Source organism: Mustela lutreola, chromosome 2, assembly GCF_030435805.1.
Source record: "Mustela lutreola isolate mMusLut2 chromosome 2, mMusLut2.pri, whole genome shotgun sequence".
Taxonomy (NCBI): Eukaryota; Metazoa; Chordata; class Mammalia; order Carnivora; family Mustelidae; genus Mustela; species Mustela lutreola.
Genome location: NC_081291.1, coordinates 166,339,677 through 166,356,650, shown reverse-complemented (window position 1 = coordinate 166,356,650; position 16,974 = coordinate 166,339,677). Strand labels below are relative to the sequence as shown.

At 42.4% G+C, this 16,974-nt stretch overlaps 1 protein-coding gene across 26 annotated transcripts in view; it reads left to right on the top strand.

Annotated features, from left to right (window-relative positions):
* Window positions 1-16,974, top strand: part of PHLDB2 (pleckstrin homology like domain family B member 2) — a 220,871-nt gene that overhangs the window by 11,781 nt on the left and 192,116 nt on the right. For 23 of the 26 annotated variants that reach the window (XM_059164161.1, XM_059164165.1, XM_059164181.1 and 20 more), the window contains exon 2: window positions 13,429-13,555. The exons of the other annotated variants lie outside the window; for them this stretch is intronic. The gene's annotated coding sequence lies outside the window, so the exon portion shown is untranslated. The remainder of the gene's footprint in view (window positions 1-13,428; window positions 13,556-16,974) is intronic. 26 annotated transcript variants of the gene reach the window in all.

Here is a 16,974-nt window from a genome sequence, read left to right as displayed (position 1 = left end):
TGTCCACCGAGGTACAAGCTGTGTGGCTTGGGTGAGTCATTTGACCTCTGTAAGCCTCAGTTATCTCATCTGTAGAAACGAGGACGATACTCCTACCTGCGTCATACAATGGAGCGGAATTGGGTGAGAGTATGAAAGTGAAGCTCTCTGCACACCATCTGCAGAATAATCCAGCTGCTGGCGGCCAGCGAGCCTCTCGATCCAATACTGTCACTTCTGCACAAAAATGACAAAATAGACCCAACGTTTTGCCTCTTCATCTTCCCAAGGCCTTATTAAAATAAAAGCGTGTTTTGGGACGCCTGGGTGGCTCAGTCAGTTAAATTTCTATCTGCCTTAGGCTCAGTCATGATCCTGGATCGTGGGATCGAGTCCTCCATGGGGCTCCTTGCTCAGCAGGGAGTCCGCTTCTCCCTCTCCCTCCACCGCCCCCTGTTTTCTCTCAATCTCAAATAAATAAATAAAATCTTCTAAAAAAAATAAAAGCATATTTTTAAAAAGAATAAACTCAAAGAAGAACGCTGCAAAAAAAAAAAAAAAAAAAAAGAACAATCTAAATAAATTTTCTGGGGCACCTGGGTGGCTCAGTCCTTGAGCGTCTGCCTTCTGCTCGGGTCCTGATCCCGGGGTCCTGGGATGGAGTCCCACATGGGGCTCCTTGCTGAGCCGGGAGCCTGCTTCTTCCTCTTCCACTCCCCCTGCTTCTGTTCCCTCTCTAGGTGTCTCTCTGTCAAATAAATAAAATCTTAAAAAAAAATAAAAAAAAATAAATTTTCCTTAGTAATTAAAATTATTAGTTATTAAAAAAAGAGAGTCTGGAAAACCATGTTGAAGAAGTTTTTTTCAAAATTCGGAGCAAAAAGACATTGGTGGAAATGTGAGATAAAAGATCATTAAATACTAATAACAATAATTAGATAGCCAACATATATGCTAAAAACACTTGACTATGTGCTAGGCTCTGATTTGTACCCAATGTGTGCATTATTTCAATCAGTCCTCCCTGAAAATCTGTGAGGTGGGTAGTAATATGCCCTCTCTTTACAGTGAGAGAGATGAAGTCCTGAAGCAATTAGGAACTTTTCCCCAGGTCACAGCTAGTCTGTGGTGAATTTAGGATATGCGCAGAGGCAGGGTCACTGTACAGGACTGTCTCTGTCACCTTGGCGTATCTGCTCCCCAGCTAAGGACTTCTCTGCATCACAAAGAAGCAGGACCTGCATTTCCCAGACTATCCTCCCCCCAGCCCCCCATCCCACCCCAACCGTTTCAGGTTAGGGCCTGCAGGGGTTATGTGTAATTTGGAAGGTAGAACAGTGGAAGCATCATTTTCCAGAGCGGTGGCTGGCAGATGCACAGGCAGAAGTTGCCTATGAGGTTTCTGAAGCAACGACAAGGGGAACATCCCTGGGATTGCACACTGGGCTAGTCAGTGACATTCAAGAAACTTTCCCTCTTCCAGACTTTCCAATATTTGTTCGTGTATTAAAACATTTCCTACTGAAAACACACAGAAAGGCTTTTGTTTTCCTGATCAAACCCTGACTGATTCAGGCGCCAAACACTGAGACCCAATCCAGTAAGTATCTAACTAATAGGTGTCCCAGAAACATCACAGAAAAATTGAAGGAGAAAAAAATATCCAAAAGTAGAATCTTAGCGCTCAGAAGTCACACTGCTTAGATTAAAAGAACTCATGTATAGCAAAATGAATTAAAAAAACAAAAAACAAAAAACCCCAGTGAAACAAACTAACAAAAAAACCCAAAGCAACTAAATAACCTGTGATACTTTAGAATGCCAAAGATTAAAATAATAAAATAATGTTCAGAGAGGAAGAAAAGGAGCCTACAAGGGTTATGAATGAAACTGGCTTCTGACCTCTCAAAACATCTCCCGATGGTGCTCGAAGATGTTGGGGAGATGCCTTCAAAATCTGAGAGGACATGATTTCAACCCCAAATTCTACACCCAGTCAAACTATGAATGCAAGGTTAAAGTAAAATATGGACATTTTTGGTAGGTAAGGTAAGGATTTCAAAATTTTAACTTCCATGCACGATCTTTTAAAAAAGGATGGAATCTTAGTTCACTTGATAAACTTTCTACAGAAGGCAAGATGATGTATAATCATTTTAATTCTATGGGTTATTGCCATGAGGATTAAAAAATATATAGCATAACAACCTTTTACATTCACATGTATTATTTAGAACAAAAGTTTTCAAGGTACTTAGGAAAAAAAGAAATAGAACAGATAGTATTTGAATATGGCCAGATTGTAAAGAGAGTACATGATGTCTGGGAAACCCTTCACTGAAGTAAATGACTTACTGAAATATCTCTTCCAAATACATTTTCATTTTAAAAAGAAGAGACTTAAAAGACACTGCAGAGGCCAAAAGCAGGAACTCATCCACCCAGCCAGGCCAGGAGAGAGGAGCTGAGGGACTGTGGTTTGTGGCCCGCCCCTGAAGACAGCCCCCTTTCCTTTGCGTAAATCCCATATTCCTCGCCCTCCCCGTGGAAGCCTCTGACTGTTTCCGCTTTCCCAGAAAGGGTCTCAGGCCAGGAAGAGAATGTGAGGACCCAGGCTCTTAACTGCCTACAAGTTCCATTTCTCATGATAGACTACTACATGAGTAGCTTGGCTCGTACACCAGCACCCTTATTTTTCCTTCTCTTTTCTTTCTTTTCTTCTTCTTTTTTTTTTAATCTTGTTGGCTTGTGCCTTTCTGTGTTATTTCAAGTCTAATCTGGAGTGAGGAAGAGTTTATCTAAATAACATCAATAACCATAAGCTCACTAACCTGGGGGCACACAGATATACTGGAGTTTCTGGTCCTAAATTGCTGGAATTAACCTTGCAGTCAGGGTCCTTGTTTCCACAGGCAGAAGCTAATTCTGCTCTAAGCAGGAAAGGAATTTATTAGAAGGCTGTTGCATAGTTGGCAGAATGGGTAGGATGGCTGGAGAGCAGCACAGGAGGAAATGTGGATGATAAGACAGAGCCAAGATGGCATCACAGAACAGTCCAAGAGGCTGTCACGCCCACCAGCGACGGCTCCACCGGCCACAGCTGGACGCTCCCCGACTCAGGGGCACTGGCCATCATCTCGGAAGGCCTTCCGCACATCTGCATTCCTCAGCCAAGCTCAAAGAGTCCAGCAGATGCAGCTGGTGGCCTGAACTGCCAGGGAACTGCGGGAGGAAACATCAGGCCCTCCGGGCTTGGGTCTCTTTATTGGAATTCCCTGGAACAGGAAGTCAGGGTAGGCAAAATGAGAAAAGCCCACTTTGCTTGGTGAGTTTGTGAGGCCCTACCAGAACAGCCGCGTCTCTCTTCATGCTCACTTCACTTCCTCTGTTACATTGAGCGGTTTGCAAAACAATGTTGGTGTTAGAGTAATTACATTTACGTGATATCTATTTCCTTTTCTTTCGAAGTCAGGATTCAAACATGAGTTTCTCATTTAAAATTTTGGAGTCTTTTTATTTGAACTTCTAAATAAACTTGGAGAAGGCTGAGGAGTATTTCCTGTCAAATTCCATTGGGACGTAAGTTTCAGATTACCTGTGAGTCTTTTTCATGTACAAGAAAAATCCCTTTTGAGGATAAGTTCAAAGAGACTGTATTTCCTAATGTAATTAACCACCAACAATGTAAGATGCTTATTTCGTGAGTTCTTGGGGGGAGATTTTAAACTGTGATAGTGCAAAACCACTGACCTGCTTAACTTGAAGTAGATGTCTCTAGTAAATTCTGATTTAAAAAAAAAAAAATCGGTGGGGAAACAAAGACATCTATTTTAGTGGTATATTTGAAAAATGGTGTAGGTACATATAAAAAGTAATTAACATTAACTATGGGTTGATACTCTGCACCCAATTATATTCACAAGCAAGATTTTTGTTTCACTGGATCTGAGTTTACGCTGAGTGATTAGGAACATTCCCCATATTTGTTTTAATCTCCTTTACATTTTATGTCCTGGAGGGTGGTGGTGTTCGATTTAATTTGCCAACCTATGTTAATTTTACAAGAATCCAGATCAAACTGCTGTGTAAACAAGGAGTGCCTCACAGAGTTTTTTGGTGATTAGGCTGGAGAAGTCACAGCTGAACTCAAAAATATGCTGCCAGGGGTGATTTTTCATTTTTCTCCCTATAATTTTAATAGCTCCGATGAAAGAGCTGTTTTTCCTTAACAATAGTATCCTTGTTAAAAGTACTTTAAAGGGCTGTTCCACTACACAGAAACAGCCTAATTAAACCACTCATATAACAAAAATACCAGCAGTTGCTAAAACCAAAGAATATAATTCCATCTTACACAGAAATTTTTAAAGGTGATTTTTTTTCAGCGTTCAGCTCGATTCCCAGTTTAAGGAACTCCTGTCCATTCAACATTTCTTTGTAGAGACATCATTAATCTGTGAGACTTACTACAATGGGATATTATTTTCCTCAACAGAGGCTGTTATTGAAACTGCATATTATCAAGACAGCTGTCCGATTAAGTTTTTATAAAGGATTAGGAGGTTATATGAGTACCCAACAGCTGCCCCAGTGAGGAGAAAACTAGGGTTCCTAAATCGTATGCCTCTTGGTGTATGTAATGAAATGACATATTCTTTACCCATGGAGCAAAATACTCATATTTCAAGAGAAAATTAAATCAGGGACAAAACCTCCTTATCTGAGAGCAAAACTCTGTGTGAACACAAATGAAGATAAACAGAAATACATAAAATGTGGACTCTCCCCCAGAGTAGTCTCAGTAGACCCTTAAGACTGTAAGACCACTTACAGAGTGGTCTCAGTAGTCATGATGACAAATTTCAAAACCCTAAATAAAAATAAAGAGTTAGGTAGAAGTTTGAGGCATTGAAGAAATTCTGTGAGTTAGCGCATAAGTCACTACTGAAGATACGATATCTGCTATGGAATCTCAGGTGGCCTAAGAGCACTTTGGGGCCAAAGATTGAAGAAGGCAGTCTATGTTATTGATCAACGAAGACGACTGCGAAAAGTCATCAGGATCATGTGAAGTGTGCTGTGTTAAAGTTGAAAGTGACCCGGGAGATCATCTCCTCCTCCAATGGTCCCTAATTTATCTACTGACAAGAATCAGATGAGAAACCTGCAAGAAATAAGTTAAAATAAAACAAACAAACAAATAAATAAATAATATATGATGTCTTCCTTAGCCCTATTGAACATATATGCCAAGGATTATGTGAACCTTCTTTTATTTAATTTTAAAGAACCTGCAACTGACTTAGAAGCCCCAAGAAACTGCATTTTTGCCCCCACGTGATTATTTTCAACCAGAAGTTTGAGAAAAATTCTTCTAAGTCAACTTTGTGAGCTTGGAAAACAAAACATTACACAAGTACTAAATGTGAAAAACAAAACCAAAACCAACCAGATGGGCCAAAGATGTGTGTGTGTGTGTGTGTGTGTGTGTGTGTGTGTGTGTGTGTGTGTAATTACCTTCACACAGAGCAGGGAGAGAAAATGTGTGCAAGGTCTAGAAGAGCTATGGCCTAGTGTCTTTCTTGTAACTGACCCTTAAGAAATACCTGGTCCTGGCTGAATTAAAAATGAAGCAAATAGGGATGTATGGGTGGCTCTGTAGGTTGAGCGTCTGATTCTTGATTTCAGCTCAGGTTAGGATCTCAGGTTGTGAGATCGAGCCCTGTGTCGGCTCTGCACGGAGTGTGAAGCCTACTTGAGTTTCTCTGTCTCCCTTCTCCCTCTCCCTCTGGCCCCCACTCTCCCTCTCTCTCTAAAAAAAGATAAGAATAAAATAAAGAAAAGGAAGCAAAGAACAAAACAGGTTGTAACCCTTAATGGCGACCTACTTATTACCACCTTACATTCAATTCGTTTGTAAAGTCTCTGTTGGAGACACAGGCATGCACCTTAAGGAGACTCTAGTGGGTTGTGTAACAAGACTGAGTGAAAACACTCAGTACCTGGGAAAAATTTAAACACCAGGGAAGTAAAGAGATTTGAAGTAGAGTGTTGAAATTTAGGAAGAGGAGACTCCAGGCTGCATCACAGAGAACATATCCAAATGCTTACTAGATTGTGGTAGATTTTGCTAAAGCATGTGATAGAATGAAGAGTTCACCAAATAATTTTAAGCTGGCTTCAAAGACCTTGAAGAAAATTACTTAAAAGTAGCCCAAGCCCTCAGCAAACCACAGAAACATAAACTGCCATCTGGGGGATAATCTCACTGTGGCAGGAAGGAGCAGATGACCTAATGCTTTTTCTGCCAGCTCCTATCACGCATGCTCCGTTTCTCTGCCTTTGTCCGCCAGGGGCATTTTCCAAACCTCAGGGTGTGTATGTGTGTGTGTTTTCCTTTTTTTTTTTTAAACAAAAGAAATGCTTGTACTTGTATCCTAATACATTCTAAAATTCTCTTTTCATACAGACTTCAGCTTTTAAAAAAAGAATTTATTTGTTTGTTTGTTTGTTTGTTTGAGGGAGGGTGGGGAGGGGTAGAGGGAAAGGGGAGAGAGAATCTCAAGCTGACTCCACGATCAGCATGGAGCCCAACAGGGAGCGCAATCCAGAGGTCCTGACCTGAGCGGAAACCAAGAGTTGGACGCTTTACTAACTGAGCTACTCAGGTGCCTCTCTCCACTTTTTTAATATTGAATTTGTGAGTCACTTTAATCAAAAGTTGACTTACAAAACAAGTCGAAATAAAAATGTTTTGACATTAATCGCTTATTTCTTGAGTTTTTTAGTATATTTACATATATATTTTTTAAAATACCAGAATCAGAATCTACTAGGACATCAAATTGTCACTAAATTCTTTTCAAACAAAATATTCCAAGTGTATTTTTTTTTTTGCTGTGGGCATAGCCTGAAAAATGCATGCCTTGACATTTCTCACAGGACCAAATCCATAGGAAGGGTGAGTCAACCATGATGAAATCATGACTCCACTACGCTTGGGACAGACAGAGGCAACAAGTCATACTTTGCTAACGGGTCCTGTGAGGGTGGGGCCCCAGTTACCTGGAGCCTATCGGTATCACCCAGGATGCCAGGATGAAAGTAGTGTTCACAGTGAAGTTTAAGGAAAGAAAGGAGAAAAGAAAGATTACTGTTTCTCGAGCTGATTAGTGTGAAAATGTAATTATATATATATATATATTAAATAAAATTATATATTATATATAACAAATTATATAAAGATATAGTTTATTTATATACTTTATATATAACATAATATGTATAGTTTTATTTTATATTTTATATATAAAATCTTATTTATATATATTAAATCTTATTTATATATATAAACTTTTTCAATTATTTATGTGTCCACATCTATATATATTTATCTCCCATATGTATGTACCCAGGCAATAGGGAATTTTTGTTTTAGCATGTAAATTTATTGTTTATACCAGTGGAGTTTAAGATGACAAAATAAATAATAGTAACACCTACTATATGCCAGCATTGGACATTATTCAAATAAGTCTTCATAGCAACCCAATGGTTATCATTTTTCTCCAACTTATAAGACAGGAACCCAACCCAAGTCTCAGAGAGGTTAAGTAACCTACCCAAAAGCAGATAGCTATTAAGAGATAAGTCAGATTTTAGGGGTGCTTGGGGGACTCAGTTGGTTAAGCTTCTGCCTTTGGCTCAGGTCATGATCCCAGGGTCCTGGGACTGAGCCCCAAATCGGGCTCTCTGCTCAGCGGGGAGCCTACTTCTCCCTCTGCCTCTCCCTCTCTGATCTCTCTTGCTCTCACTCTCTCTCAAATAAATAAATAAAATCTTAAAAAAAAGAGAGAGAGAGAGAAGTCAAATTTTGAACTCGGGCTCATCTCTTTCCAACATTTTTAGTCAAAATTTTATGTTGTAGTCAAAATATTTATTTTTGTTTCATAATAGCGACACCATGCAATCTGAGAGGCAAAGGTCTTTGAGGCAGAGAACATGAAGTATGTGTCAGAAAAAGAAGACCACGTGAAGGCCCAGTATTGTCCTTTTCTCCCATTGAATTTGGGCTGCAGCCACATTTCTGCAACAGCATCTCAGGAAAGATCATTAGGCAGGGGCTCCCCGTCTGCCAGGTTGGGGTTTAATACCCATCATGCAGCCTGTCTTCATTTGCATGTGACTAACCCCTGTTCGTGGCCTATGTTCTTCAGTTTAAGTCCACAGTGAATTAGAGTCAGACTGGCTTAGCCGCACAAAGTACTGAGAACTCCTTTGAAACTCAAAAATAGCTTCTGGCAACAGAAACCACATTTTCATGCTCATTTTACCATATTTAGAGATGGAAGCTGGGCCCCAGAGACCCCCCCTCAAACCAGAATGTCATGTTAGTGAATCTCTGTTGAGATAAAGGGACATGTCCCCCGCAAAGATGCTAAACACAGGTCACATCCATAACCACAGTTTCCATTTTCTGGCAGAGCTGAATAAAATTTCCTACTATTTTTCAATCAGGAAGGGCAGCATCTCAGATGACAAGAAAGGCTTTTGTAACCAATTCGCAAACTTGGAATAATTTTTATTGAAAGTTAGGCTTACGTGGTTATTAAAAGGCAGATTTGTGGTGGACTGCAGACCCATTTGACACTGGTCTCTGGAGAAGCAACTGGAGGGAAGAAGATTTTTTCTATTTTGTTGTTCTGCAATGTGCATTCAGTTTGAGTTTTCCCACTGAGGGGCAAATGGGCCACGTGAGCGCAAGAGGCAGACAAAGCTCGAGTCAGAGCTTACATTTGAAAACTGAAGCAATGATTTCCCCCATTTTCAGCTTCACTCTGTGTCGTGAATTTCAGGCAGGGCAGGCAGGAGAGAGAGGGACAGGGCACCGCTTGGCTCTTGTGTGGAAGTGTTCAACCTTTTAAAAGCCCTTTCGGAGCACTAACCCCAGTTCTGGAGTTCTTCAATTCAACCTAGAACTGCAGATTTAGTCAAACTTACTTTTCTCTTCTGACATGAAGAGTAACTTGAAGCTAATCTCCCCGACTGGAAATTGAGCAAGTGGTTCCAAAAACAGAAGTGGGCGACGCACACGCGCGGGAGTGGAGAAGGCTCAGAGTCGCCTCACGCACGTCGACTGAGAAAGGAATGGACACTGTTGATGAAATTTATCACACAAGATGGGATTGCGAGCAAATCCTTCATCCTAAAAAGGACAGAAACCCAGAAGGGAATGACTGGGGAGAATGAGTCACCAGCAGCTGTTAAGAATCATAGACCTCTATTCCTGATTTAACTCTCTCCTTTATCTGCCCCTGAGGCCCGTGATTCTCAAACTCTGGCTGCTCAGAATCAGCTCAAGGCTTCTTAAAATACGGATTGCTGAGCTCCATCTTCAGAGTTTCTGATTCAGTGGGTCCGGGGCGTGGGGTGGGGTGGGGTGGGGGTGGGGAGAGGGCAGAGACTCTCGTTGCCTGCGTTTCCTGGTGGTGGTGATGAGGCTGGTCAAGGATATCGACCTGTAAGAACCTGGGCTCTAGGTGACACCGTTTCAGAATCGAGCCCATGGGACCAAGACCAGCCTATCTACCTGGAAAACCAGAGGCAACAGTTCTTAAAAATAGGTACTGTCATGGTAAGCTGAAAGGGCCACTGCTAAAAGCTGGAAGGAGAGGCCAAAGGAACATATCTTACCAAACAAGTGATGCCCCCTCTTCTGGGGGATACCTAGAGACTTCTTACAAGATTCAGCCCAGGAGCAGAGCAGTGTGGGCCAAGGTTGCCTGTCCTTGGGGAGACAGGAGAAGGTGTCGGTTCACGGGTGCCACAGTGGACTTAGATTTGAGACCCCTGTCTACCCCGCCTCCAAGGTTATGAACTTGTTCAGTCACTTAGCATTTCTAAACCGCAGTCTCCTCGCTCATAAAATGGGGAAATGATACCACGGATCTCAACAGCTTGGAAGGATGAAATGAGATAGTGTTTAGAAATCGTTAGCACAGGGGCTCATGTGCAGTAAAGCTTGGGTAAATGCTAGCTAATTAGATGCTGTTTAATAATATAACTAGCCTTATCCCCCACCATTATGATATAGTCTGTGTGTATAACACTTTTACTACATTCAACAAATTTTGAGGCATCTGTCTCATCTTCAGATATTGGAAACTGAGGCACTAAGAGGCTAAGTATCTTGCCCCGGGACATCCTAGAGAGCTCTCCGAAGTTAATACCCCACGATGAAGCTATTAGCATCATTCTAAAACCCAGATATATAAGTGTGACCTGATCCAGACCTTCCGGACAGCCCTCCCCGAGAACCTGGCTATACTCATCAGGATTAAAGGACGGGGTATTATTACTTCAGCTCCCCCTGGAGTCTCGCTCTGCCGTTTTTGGCCCACATGCTGCTGTATGTAGTTTGTGTCTGAAATGGAAAATTTCTGTAACACAATACCCAGCTCTGATCCCCGTAGACTCTCTCAGGCTTTTTATTTTTTTGGTTTGGGTTAAACTATGACTTCATACGCAAAAAGAAGCCTCATTTCCCAGTGTTCTCAGCAGATTCATAAACATTACAGGCTCAAAACCCTCCAGTTCCTAGGAATTCCAAAGAATTAACTTCCCTTTTCTGAAAATGCAGAGCAGCAATTAAGAAGTGAGAAGAAAAATGGGAAAACTAAGTCTACCTGCCCTTCAGGACCTGTGGCTCTGTGACTTATCCTCTTGTCCCGCTCCCCTCCCCCAAAGTAGTGTGATTCCCAGCTTGCCCACAGGGGCCCCCAACGAATGACAAGAAAGCATGGCTGCCCTTAGCTTGATGACCCTGCCTGAAACGGGGTGTGTTGGACAACCAAGCAACAGAAAGCAAGGGTTAGAGGCCCGATTCCTTGACTTACTAGTATTTTTCCCTACTAGAGTGTAAACCTTCCACAAACTGCGTCTAATGTGAGTCTGGACAAATCTGAACAGGGCAGTGGGTTTCCACGGAGTGTCTGCCCCTCTGACAAGCTGCTCCCGCAGCCGAGCGACAGACTGCACAGCCTCCAGAGCCCGGCTGTCTGGCTTTGATTCCCAGCTCCGCCCCTAACCGACTAGCCTAGTAACTTTGCTGCCAGTTTCACAACCTCTCCATGTCTTTGCTCCTCATCCAGAAATGGGGCTCGATCCCTACCCTGGAAGACTTTACTAGGAATAAGTTATTTAAGACATTAGAGGGTGTTCATGAAAGTTCCTGGCACATAGTAAGGCATTGCTCTTGTTATTATTACTAGTTCTACCATAGGGCAAGTCAGGGAGCAGTTCTGGCTACATTTGCTCAAGAAAAACATAATGGCATCATAGAGAGGAAGGGACTAGGTTGGTATCCTGGTAAGGGGGCAGCTTCGGAATCAGGTAGCTGTGAGTTTGATCCTTAACCCAGCTACTTGCGTTGAGTAACCTTGGGCAAGTTATGAACCTCTTTGAGATCCAGTTTTCTTCTTATAAAATAGACAGTAATACTTACCTCCTATGGTTGCTGGGAAGATCCAGTGACATGCTGTTTGGGAAGCACCTGACCCTGGGTTAGCAGCTGGGGAATGGGAGTTATTAGGTGGTAAACTGGTCACATGAATAAAGAAATCCATCAACGGATTAAGCCACTTACGACCACCCTGCTTGATACAACTGACTAAACTAATTCCAACACCTAAGATTCTTACCAAAACAAATAAACAAACAAAAAACAGAGGTTTGACTTAGGATTTTCCAACTGTACCATGGTGCCAAAGCAATATGCATTCAGTAGAAAGCATACTTCAGGGGAGGCTGGGTGGCTCAGTCGATTAGGCTTCTACCTTCGGCTCAGGTCATGATCCCAGGGTTCTGGGATCAAGTCCCACATTGGGCTCCTTGCTCCACGGGGATCCTGCTTCCTCCCTCTTCCTCTGCCTGCCAGTCTGCCTCCTTGTGCTCTCTCTCTCTCTCTGTCTCTGTCAAATAAATAAAAAAAATCTTAAAAAGAAAGAAAGAAAGAAACCGTACTTCACATTGGCAATACTGGGATCTTTTCTCGGACTAGTGATATGCCATACAATGCTCTCCCGTGATGCTAGGCAATGATGAGCCACCCGGGCGGCGGCCCGATGACGAGGGTCAACAACCCCTACACTTACAACCATTCTGTTTTTCACTTCCGGTATAATTCATTAAATGACATGAGCTATTCAACACTCTCTTATAAAATAGGCTGGTGTTAGGTGATGTGGAGCGACCATAGGCTAACAGTGTTCTGAGCATATATCAGGTAGACTCAGCTAAGCTGTGATGTTCTGTAGGTTAGGTGTATCACATATCCTGTCGACTTAGGATATTTTCAACTTACGAGGAGTTTATTGGGTCACAACCCCTCTGTCAATGGAGGAAGTGCTGTCTTGTCAGAGTACAGGTAAAAGGGCACAGGACATTTTTCTGTCTCTTGTGTTAAACTTGGTTTACTGTCTGGATGTATAAACCACTTCATCACCCCGACCCCCATTTAGCCTCTTTTCTTTATCAATCACATTTTTGTTCCAACATATGCATGGAGATGTGGGAGTTTGCCAGGTCTTGTAAGGGAGCTATGATGAAAGTACTCCCCAGACAGTGAGATTTCAACCTCTAGAGGCTATGAAAGTCTGTGATGAAATGAAGGACCTTAAGGCATCACAAACAGGGCCGTGGCGTCGCTTTGTGTCAGGGGGTCACGGGTTAAACTATGCTCCAAGGGGAGCCTTTGACAATAGAATGAGCACCCCCTAGAGTTGTGCAACAGTGTAGCTCTGATCCCCAAATGCAAGACATGAGGTCCACTGACTCAGACTGGGACTTAATCCCCCTTACTTTTCATGAGTCAGACTCTGTCTTCCATTTCTCCTTGCTGAGGTAGACTGTGTTAATCCCTGGGTGATCTAGTCATGGAGAAGAATCACAGAATCACCCATTCTGAGAGTTGAAAGACCTACCCAGGTCATCCAGCCAGTCCTCCGCAGTGCCCCAGGGGAACTTGTCAGTGTGTTTCCTTCCGAGTTGCCTTTTGTTGGTATGAAAACCACTTCCCAGGAGTGTTAGAATTCCCCCATGTGACCTGTCATTCTTCCAGCAGGAGGGTGGGGGGAACCAGGAGACCTGAAGCACCCTCTGCCCTTGGCTGCCTCCACCAGCATCCGTGTTTGAAGTGCCTAGGTGTGGCTTGCAGGATTTCCTGAAGATGTGGGAGAAAGTAGTGATGTCGCCGCTCAAGGTGCCTTGAGAAGGAAAAGGACGAACCCAGACACCAGTGGAGGGAGATGATGATTCCAGGACCCCTAACCAAGAGGATGTTCTTTTGCTTTTGTATTTTCTCTTGCCCATGCCCTACTCGCTTCTTCCGCACCAGTATCATCGATAAAGCACTTTAGAGCTAAAAGTCACCGACCAAATTACCTCGTTCAGTTTGCAGATGAGGAAACGAGTCGCAGACGTCAGGCAGTAGGAAGCATCCAGGAAAGAGGATCGATCCAGAAGTCACTTAGGCTTTCAGCAGCCGGTAGAAGGAGAGAGAAGTGTATTCGGGTTCAGAGTAAGTGGTATTTTTAACTCCATTATATAGATAAAGAAATTAAGCTCAAAAGTAAATGGTGTTACATTTCTTCTCTGGTTCTTAAACTATTCTGCTGGGTTGGGCAATGCATCAGGGCTTGAGCTAAAAACCAGAGCCGGCTTCTATCAGGCAGTTCCTTGGAATGGAAGCACAGGTGGGAGGTGGGGGGGGTGAGGAGACATGGTCCCATCCTTTGACTCTTGAGTTGGAAGGAAAGCCAGCATCCAACCAGGAATGTTGAATCTACTTTAACATTTCACTGTTGTTTCTTCCTCTCCATACCCAAGGGCACACAGGCACTCACACAGCAAGTTGCAAGAACAGACATCTGCAGTGAGAACACTTTTTTATATAATGCCTGTGCCGTTTTTCTCAATTTCACATTTTCTCCTTCTGTAAAGTAGGGATTGTGATGATGTCTTTCACATAACATTGTTGTATAATAAAATAAAATAATGAGGTGTGATTGCTTTTTAAACCGCAAAGCAGTAATTCTTCAGTAATTTGGCTTAAGAACTTTCTTAAGAATTTGGTGAATGCTAAAGACCCTCACCAAAATTCCCAAAAGTGGACATGATGTTTTGCACATAATTTCAGAGGGTTCACAGACCCTCTGAAGACCTCAGCTTAACACCTCCTCTACAAGTGCTTACCAAATGTGGAATAATCCAGTCTGAACATTCCAGAGTTTTCCCAACTTGGCATAAACTTGGTGTGTGGCTTTCATTTATTTGATAAACCCTTACTTGGCCCTTACTAGTTACTTGATCTGTGGGGGCACAGACGTCCTTATCTTTTAGGAGTTAACACTGCTAAAGGTGTATTAAAACCAAAGAGTTCCTTCCCATGCGTTGTGTCAACTGAGAAGGTCACTTCACTCTGGCATCTGGCTTTATAGCTCCTGTCTGGTTACTCTGGTCAGTTAGAGGACAGTGTGGTCACAGCTAATCTGACCAGGAACCTGTATACAAAAATGTCGAGGGACGTTTCCCAGCTCTGTGCAAGTGTTCTTTCCCCCAGAAAGATCTGGGTGCGGATAAGCAGAGGGAAGCTGTGTTCAGCTTTGGGTGAAACACTATTCCTCACAATCCTGGGGTCTCCTAGTAAGAACCCTTCATGCCCGTTAAAGGACATCTGTAAACATCTGCCATTCTTCCACATTTTACTAAGTAGAATCTTGTAGATAATTGCTGCCAAACAAGAGAATCAAATATTTCTGGTCATATAACCCCAAATCAGAAATAGCCATTTTCACTATGAGCAAAGGTTTTCTTTTTCTTTTTTAAATTTCCTTTTAAATTCTTCCATCTGGGTTTTAATTTTCTAGTTTGAGGAATCAGAAAAAAAAAAAAAAGCATATTTCCCTTATCTGAAAATAAGGATAGTAATTGTGACTTCTGCATTTAGTTGTGAGATTACATGAGGTGGCTTTTTTTTTTTTTTTTTTTTTTTTTTTTTGCCATTCTAATTCCTTTTGTTTTTTTTTTTTAAATTTCTTTATACAATATAATTTAGTTAACATATAGTATATTATTAGTTTCAGGGGTAGAATTTAGTGATTCATCAGCTGCATACAACACCCAGTGCTCATTGTATCAGGTGACCTCTTTAATGCCCATCACCTAAATACCGCATTCCCCCATCTCCCCTCCAGCACCTTCTCTTTGTTTCCTAGAGTTCAGCATCTCTTATGGTTTGTTTCTCTCTCTCTTTTTATCTTGTTTTTTTTTTCCTTCTTTTCCCCTATGTTTATCTATTTTGTGTCTTTAATTCTACATATGAGTGAAATCATATGGTATTTGTTTCTCTCTGACTGACTTAGAAATAAGTCATCACAGCATAATACCATCTAGTTTCATCTATGTCATTGCAAATGTCAAAAATTTCATTCATTTTGATGGCTGCATAGTATTCCCGTGTGCATGCGCATGCGTGTGCATGCGTGTGTGTGTGTGTGTGTGTGTGTGTGTGTAATCTCACATCGCCTTTATCCATTCATCTGTCGATGGACATCTGGGTTCTTTCCATGTTTTGGCTATTGTGGACATTGCTGCTATAAACATGAGATATTTTTAATCCAGTACTTAGAATGATTCCTGGCACTTAGTGATAGCTCAACAAATGGTAACAATTATAATTATCATGATCCCATTCCCAACAGCTGTATCTTTAGCTATTGCCATAGGCTCGTGACTTTACCAGCAAAGAGAAACTTGTTTTGCTGTAGCCGCTATTCTCCAGAATATCATTTTAAAAATCCAGCCACTAAATCTGTCTGCAGAGATGTTATTTTTTGTGACAACTGAGGCTTGGTTTTCCAAGCTCCGGATTGAGAGGTATATTAATTGAGTTTTTTAGGGGAAGCAGGTGGAATTTGCAAAGAGCTGGATAAGATGTGATAGGGGGTAAGGCTTTGAAGTTAAATTAGAAGCAAGAAAACAGAGAGAGAGAGAGAGATGATTGATCCTCACTGGGAATGCCTAGAAGACCATTAGGAAAAGGCAAGAGTACAAGGCAGCAAATGGGTGCCCCTTCCCTTATGAGGGGGGAATTAAGGCCAATTGTCTCATTTCGTTTGGGATGATTTTTTTAAAAGATTTTATTTATTTATTTATTTGACAGGCAGAGATCACAAGTAGGCAGAGAGGCAGACAGAGAGAGGAGAAAGCAGGCTCCCCATGGAGCAGAGAGCCTGATGTAGGGCTCGAACCCAGGACCCTGGGATCATGACCCGAGCCAAAGGCAGAGGCTTTAAGCCACTGAGCCACCCAGGCACCCCCACTGGGGATGATTTTGACTAGAAAGTGGATTGCAAGAATCAGATAGCATTTCTGCACGGAGGGGGTTGGGAAGTGGTGACATATGCCAAGGAGAACTGACATGTTCTCGTAAAATCCTGTCCTGTCCACCTAGACTCAATGGCTGCCTTTCCTATGCTCACATATTTTGCAACAAGTGTTTTCCACAAGGAAGGAAAGTTTAATTCTCTGCAAACAGCAGAGGAAGGTTCCAGTGCATTTGAAGAGGAAAGAAATGGAAGAGGACAGTTGGTGAGAGCTGTGGTGCTGACAGCATGACCTCAAGAGGGCCCTTTTCTGTCTTGGCCCAAGCCTAACCTATGAATGAAAACACTGGAAGTGACCAGCCACAGGAATTCAGGAACTGCTGGGGAGCTCATTCATCGGTAAAGCAGTCCACCCGCACCCACACCCTCCGGTCTGGCCACACATATGTGAATCACTGTGGTGGCAATGCTAACAGACACTTGCTGGTCAAAGGTCCATACATTGCGCACTCTCAGCAAACTCTCCTCCGCTGCTCCTGTCTGCTCTGCCTTGCCAGCTGATTTTGCCTTGTCTCACTGGGCCTACGTGCAGAGGTCCTCAGAAACAATACTT